Raw genomic sequence first — 7,922 nt, forward strand, 5'->3', positions numbered from 1 at the left:
GGTTTTGCATTGGTTTATACTAACTTATCTCACGAGTTCTTGTTGAGTTTGGTATGGATGAAGTTTTTGAGAAATAGAGAAACCATGATATGAGAGGAATTAAGGAGACACAAAAGTTAAAGCTTGGGGATTCCCAAGGCACCCCAAGATAATATTTCAAGAATTCTCAAGCATCTAAGATTGGGGATGCCCCGTTAGGCATCCCACCTTTCTTCTTCAACAACTATCGGTTGAGCCTAAGTTTTTGCTTCTTCACATGAGTTGTGCTATCCGTGCAATGTCATTTTATTTTGCTTTGCTTTCTGTTTGAACAATATCCCAAGATCTGAAATTCTTAAATGTTAAAGAGTCTTCACATAGTTGCATAATTATTCGACTACTCATTGATCTTCACTTATATCTTTTGGAGTAGTTTATCATTTACTCTAGTGCTTCACTTATACCCTTTTAGAGCACGGTGGTGGTTTTATTTTGAAGAAATGGATGAACTCTCATGCTTCACTTATATTATTTTGAGAGTCTTTTAGAACAACATGGTAATTTGCTTTGGTAATAAAAACTATCATAGAAAGTGCATTGAATACTATGATCAATTTGATGCTTGATAATTGTTTTGAGATATGAAGGTGGTAATGTTAGAGTCATGCTAGTTGGGTAATTATGAAATTGAGAAATACTTGTGTTGAAGTTGGCAAGTCCAGTAGCATGCACGTATGGTAAAAGTTGTGTAACAAATTTGTAGCATGGGGTGCTCTTTTGATTGCCTTCCTTATGAGTGGAGGTCCGGATCACGCGATGGTTAACTCCTACCAACCCTTCCCCTAGGAGCATGCGTGGTAGTACTTTGCTTCGAGGGCTAATAAACTTTTGCAATAAGTATATGAGTTCTTTATGACTAATGTGAGTCCATGGATTATACGCACTCTTACCCTTCCATAATTGCTAGCCTCTACGGTACCGCGCATTGCCCTTTCTCACCTTGAGAATTGGTGCAAACTTCACCGATGCATCCAAACCCCGTGATACGATATGCTCTACCACACATAAACCTCCTTATATCTTCCTCAAAACAGCCACCATACCTACCTATTATGGCATTTCCAAAGCCATTCCGAGATATATTGCCATGCAACTTTCCAGTGTTTCATTTATTATGACATGTTTCATCATTGTCATATTGCCTTGCATGATCATGTAGTTGACATCGTATTTGTGGCAAAGCCACCATGCATAAATTTTCATACATGTCACTCTTGATTTTGCACATACCGGTACACCGCCGGAGGCATTCATATAGAGTCATATTTTTGTTCTAGTATCGAGTTGTAATCCATGAGTTGTAAATCAATAGAAGTGTGATGATGATCATTATTAGAGCATTGTCCCTTAAGAAAAGAGAAAGGCCAAATAAAAAAAGGAAGGCCCAAAAAAAGGGGGGACAATGTTACTATCCTTTTCCACACTTGTGCTTCAAAGTAGCACCATGATCTTCATGATAGAGAGTCTCTTATTTTGTCACTTTCATATACTAGTGGGAATTTTTCATTATAGAACTTGGCTTGTATATTCCGATAATGGGCTTCCTCAAAATGCCCTAGATCTTTGTGAGCAAGCAAGTTGGATGAACACGCACTTAATTTCTTTTGTTGAGCTTTCATACATTTATACATGTTGACATCAATTGATGGGCATCTCCATAGCCTGTTGATTAGCCTTGTCAATGTGAGACTTTTTCCTTTTTTGTCTTCTCCACACAACCTCCATCATCATATTCTATTCCACCCATAGTGCTATATCCATGGCTTACGCTCATGTATTGCATGAGAGTTGAAAAAAGCTGAAGCACGTTAAAAAGTATGAACCAATTGCTTGGCTGAAACTGGGGTTGTGCATGATGGGAATATTTTGTGTGACGAAAATGAAGCATAGCCTAACTATATGATTTTGCAGGGATAAGCTTTCTTTGGCCATGCTATTTTGATAAGACATGATTACTTGTTAGTATGCTTGAAGCATTACTATTTTTATGTTAATATGAACTTTTATCTTGAATCATTTGGATCTAAACATTCATGCCACAATAAAGAAAATTACATTGAGAATTATGCTAGGTAGCATTCCACATCAAAAATTCTGTTTTTATCATTTACCTACTCGAGGACGAGCAGGAATTAATCTTGGGGATGCTTGCTACGTCTCCAATGTATCTATAATTTTTGATTGTTCCATGCTATTATATTACCCATTTTGGATGTTTATGGGCTTTACTTTACACTTTTATATCATTTTTGGGACTAACCTAGTAACCGGAGGCCCAGCCCGAATTGCTGTGTCGTTGCCTATTTCATTGTCTCGAAGAAAGGTAATATCAAACGGAGTCCAAACGGAATGAAACCTTCGGGAGAGTTATTTTTGGAACAGAAGCAATCCAGGAAACTTGGAGTAGACGTCAGGAATGCTTCGAGGTGGCCACGAGGGTCCAGGGCGCACCCTACCCCCTGGGCGCGCCCCCACCCTCGTGGGCCCCTCGTGGCTCCCTTGACCGACTTCTTTCACCTATATATATCCATATACCCCGAAAACATCGAGAAGCACAATAGATCGGGAGTTCCGCCGCCGCAAGCCTCTGTAGCCACCAAAAACCAATCGGGACCGTGTTCCGGCACTCTGCCGGAGGGGGGATCCCTCACCGGTGGCCACCTTCATCATCCCAGTGTTCTCCATGAGGAAGATGGAGTAGTTCACCCTCGGGGCTGACGGTATGTACCAGTAGCTATGTGTTTGATCTCTCTCTCTCTCTCTCGTGTTCTTGATTTGGCATGATCTTGATGTATCGCGAGCTTTGCTATTGTAGTTGGATCCTATGATGTTTCTCCCCCTCTACTCTCTTGTAATGGATTGAGTTTTCCCTTTGAAGTTATCTTATCAGATTGAGTCTTTAAGGATTTGAGAACACTTGATGTCTGTCTTGCATGTGCTTATCTGTGGTGACAATGGGATATCACGTGATCTACTTGATGTATGTTTTGGTGATCAACTTGCGGGTTCAATGACCTTGTGAACTTATGCATAGGGGTTGGCACACGTTTTCGTCTTGACTCTCCGGTAGAAACTTTGGGGCACTCTATGAAGTTCTTTGTGTTGGTTGAATAGATGAATCTGAGATTGTGTGATGCATATCGTATAATCATACCCACGGATACTTGAGGTGACATTGGAGTATCTAGGTGACATTAGGGTTTTGGTTGATTTGTGTCTTAAGGTGTTATTCTAGTAGAAAGAACAGCTTCGTGTTATTTTTCTACGGACTCTTGTATAGATCGATCAGAAAGGATAACTTTGAGGTGGTTTTGTACCCTACAATAATCTCTTCATTTGTTCTCCGCTATTAGTGACTTCGGAGTGACTCTTTGTTGCATGTTGAGGGATAGTTATATGATTCAGTTATGTTATTATTGTTGAGAGAACTTGCACTAGTGAAAGTATGAACCCTAGGCCTTGTTTCCTAGCATTGCAATACCGTTTCCGCTCACATTTATCATTTAGTTACCTTGCTGTTTTTATATTTTTAGATTACAAAAACCTATATCTACCATCCATATTGCACTTGTATCACCATCTCTTCGCTGAACTAGTGCACCTATACAATTTGCCATTGTATTTGGTGTGTTGGGGACACAAGAGACTCTTTGTTATTTGGTTGCAGGGTTGCTTGAGAGAGACCATCTTCATCCTACGCCTCCCACGGATTGATAAACCTTAGGCCATCCACTTGAGGGAAATTTGCTACTGTCCTACAAACCTCTGCACTTGGAGGCCCTACAACGTCTACAAGAAGAAGGTTGCATAGTAGACATCAGGGAGGGATGGATTTTGTTGTCGTGGATAGATTCTCGAAAATGGCACACTCTATACCATGTCGTAAAGGCAATGATGCTGTTAATGTTGCTGATTTGTTCTTTTATGAATTATTCGCTTGCATTGTGTGCCAAATACTATTGTTTCAGATCATGATACTAAATTTCTTAGCCATTTTTGGAGATGTTTATGGGCTAAGTTGGGGACTAAACTTCTTGTTAGTACTACTTGTCACCCCAAGCTGATGGACAAACTAAAGTAGTCAATAGAACATTGTCTACTATGCTTAGGTCTATTTTGAAGAATAATAAGAAAATGTGGGAAGAATGCTATATTGAATTTGTTTATAATCATTCCTCATGCACCCATTGATTTGTTGCCTCTTCCATCCTCAGAGAAGGTTAATTTTGATGCTAAACAATGTGCTGAATTGATTTTTGAAATGCATGAGTTAACTAAGGAAAACAATGAGTGTATGAATGCTAAATATAAACTTGCTGGAGATAAGGTAGAAAACATCTTGTGTTTGCACCTTGAGATCTTGTTTGGTTACATTTGCGTAAGGATAGATTTCCTAATTTGCGCAAATCAAAGCTAATGCCACGTGCTGATGGTCGTTTTAAGGTGTTAGAGAAAATAAATGATAATGCATATAATCTTGAGCTGCCTGCAGATTTTGGGGTTAGTCCCACTTTTAATATTGCAGATTTAAAGTCTTATTTGGGTGAGGATGATGAGCTTCCGTCGAGGACGACTTCATTTCAAGAAGGGAAGGATGATGAGGACAGCAATACCATTGTTACACCCACATCCCCTGCTGCTATACATACTGGACCAATTAGTAGAGCTCGCAGACGCCAATTAAATTACCAGGTACTTTCGTTTCTTGTTATGATTCTAATGTTATGAGAATATGATGCTGCCTAAATTGGATACATTTGTTTTGCTTACAAATGAAGGGCCTAGCTTAGAGAAGGATGAACATTGGAGCAAGAAGAAGCATGGAGATGATGGCATGCGCAAGGGGAACAAGAACGGTGTTTGAAGTGATGATTTCAGGACTATGAAGCCACCATAATGAGTGCATGAAGGCTTGGATGAAATATACAAGATGCCACTTCACAAATTTCGTCCAGAGGCTATTATAGGTGTTGCTTCATCTTATTATTGGGCCAGGCCCACGTAATTTCAAAGTACATAAGTATAGGCTGTTTTTAGAGTTCGTATGTGTGGGGAAACAAGAGATAGGGTTGGTTTCGGGCCCCTCTTCCAAGGGTCACGAAATTCACCCCCTCTTCCTCCATATATACAGCCCTTAGGGCATCGTTTAGACTTTGGGATTTGTTTAGTTAAAAGTTAGCCAACGCAACTTTGTGTACTTCGTTTGTGTCCAACGACTAGACCAAGACCGCTTTCGCAATAGTCAGATTGCTTTATCATATTCTTGCATGTCCTTCGATTGCTTGCAGGAATAGACCTTCGTGGTTAGGTTGATCGTGCTCCGGCGTGGTCAATAACCTCTCAGAGTTGGTTTAGCGATTGCTAAGGCGCAACGTCATGCATGTTTGTAGTCGGATCATCAAAGTCGACTCCATGGAGTCGGTATTTATCATCTCATCAAAAGATCGGGACACCCTGCCTCTATGAGAAATGCTTTCTGCAGAAAACTAAAGTTAAGTTTTTGTCTCAAAATTTTTATTGCAAAATAGTTGTGCTTTGTGATGCTCATCCACTCTACCCATACCCATATATTCACAGGGCTAGTTTCAGAGATGTCAGAGGGCAGTGACAGCGAGAACAGATCTGATGAGCAAGTGAATCTCAGTGAGGGCACTAGTCCCTCCAACAGCTATTATGATGAATGTAGCAGAAACACTCCAAGCAACTTGCCTAGGCTGCTACTAGGCAAAGGAAGGGAGAACTTCAGAATCTGAAGATGAGGACTTTGTTGTTGATGAGGAGGTGGTCTCAAAGAAAAAGGTACTCAAGAAAGAGTATGCTGCTACTGCCGCTGCAAAGCCTGGAATGCAGAAGAAAGCTCCTGCCAAGAGGAAGCCTATGTCTAAAGCCAGAGCCTCCACTCAGGAAACTATGGGGTTCACCCTTGAACCATGAGAAGAAGAGGCTGCTAGAGGAAATAAGAGGAAGAAGAGATTGAGGACAGGAATGACAGACCTACCACAGACACTTTTCAGCGAGTGCCAAGGGCACAAAGGTGTTCAGCAGTGCCAGTTTTCAGTGACACTAGGACTACACTCTCAGCACCTGCAACAACTACCATTGTTGCACCTCCAGTTTCAACTCCTCCAGCTCCACAGACGTCAACTGAAGTATTTGCAGACGAACTCCTCTCCACGCCATCTACGCACACCGGAGCAACCAGCCAGAAGACCACTTCAGGAGCTCCCAGAGATCGTGCCTAGAGTGTCGGATAGCACTATGCATTTTCAAGCTTTTTGGCAACTTGTTGCCAAAGGGGGAGAAAGTGTATAGATCATTAGGCTTCGAGAGAGAGAGAGAGAGAGAGAGAGAGATAGAGAGAGCATTTTGCCTTTTTGCTGCCTCTCTTGCTACCTTGGTCATTTTCTTTGATCTTTTGCTTGTTTGATTCATGCTACAATATTTGTGTTATGTGTGTGAGACACTCCTGTGATCATGTGTTTGATCATACTATGCCTTAATGTGTGCTTGCATGATGCTATCTACGATATTTGTGTATGATCGATCATGTTTACCCTTGGTGATGAGTGAATGTTGTTATATTTCTATCATTTTGAGCCCTCCACCAAGATGTATGTGACATGGAAGAGTGACCCATTATGCTAATTGATTGTGCATTTGCATTCAAAAGCAAATCTTAAATAATGCACAAATTTTGGGGGAGCTCTTGCTTATCACATACTTCTCAAAGCGACAATGTATTTCATTCATATTATCATTTGTCGAAGCATTGATCTATATGTTGTCATCAATTACCAAAAAGGGGGTGATTGAAAGTGCAACTAATCCCCGGGTGGTTTTGGTAATTCATAAAAACATATAGCTCATGCATTGAACTAACATCCATTCAAGTTAAATATTTCAGAAAGTTCAATGATTGGCATAGCATGGACTAGAGATGTGGACCCCTCAAAATGCAAAGGACAAAGATTGGCAAAAGCTCAAGACTCTTCATTTTCATTTTAGTGATCCAAGATCACATTGAGTCCATAGGAAAGCCAATACTATTAAAAGGGGATGAGGTGTTACTTAATTGTCTACTTGCTCAAAGTGCTTAGTGATATTGCTCCAAAACCCTTAGCCACTTTCTCATTTCCACATATGTCCAAAACCCAAAGTCAAACTCGGCACCACCGATTTGATCTATCCGGCGCCACCGAGTTCAGTTGACATAGCCACTGCCAGAAACCCTAGACAATTCGGTCTCACCGATACGAATCTCGGTCTCATCGAGATGGCATTGCAAACTCTTTGTTTCTCTTTATAACATTTTGGTCTCACTAAAACGAGCAATCAGTCCCATCAAGTTTGCATGACAAACTCTCTATTTCCCTTCATAACATTTCGGTCTCACCGAAATGAGCGATCGGTCCCATCGAGTTTGCCTGATCAACTCTCTGTTTGCTCATTGCTAAAATCGGTCTCACCGAGTTCATGCAATCGGTCACGCCGAGATGAGGTTTTTTCCCTAGCCCTAGCACATCGGTCACACTGAGTTGATCATGTCGGTCCCACCGAGATCCCTAATGTTCACATTTTGAACTGAGTCAGTCTCACCGAGTTCTTCTATTCGGTCTGACCGAGTTGGGTCAAATGTGTGTAACGGTTGGATTTTGTGTGGAGGCTATATATACCCCTCCACCCCCATCTCCATTTGTGAGAGAGCCATCAGAACGTGTCTACACTTCCACTACTCATTTTTTGAGAGAGAACCACCTACTCATGTGTTGAGACCAAGACATTCCAATCCAACCACAAGAATCTTGATATCTAGCCTTCCCCAAGTTGCTTTCCACTCAAATCATTTTTCCACCATAGCCAAATCTGTGAGAGAGAGTTGAGTG

This window comes from Triticum dicoccoides, chromosome 7B (assembly GCF_002162155.2).
Source record: "Triticum dicoccoides isolate Atlit2015 ecotype Zavitan chromosome 7B, WEW_v2.0, whole genome shotgun sequence".
Taxonomy (NCBI): Eukaryota; Viridiplantae; Streptophyta; class Magnoliopsida; order Poales; family Poaceae; genus Triticum; species Triticum dicoccoides.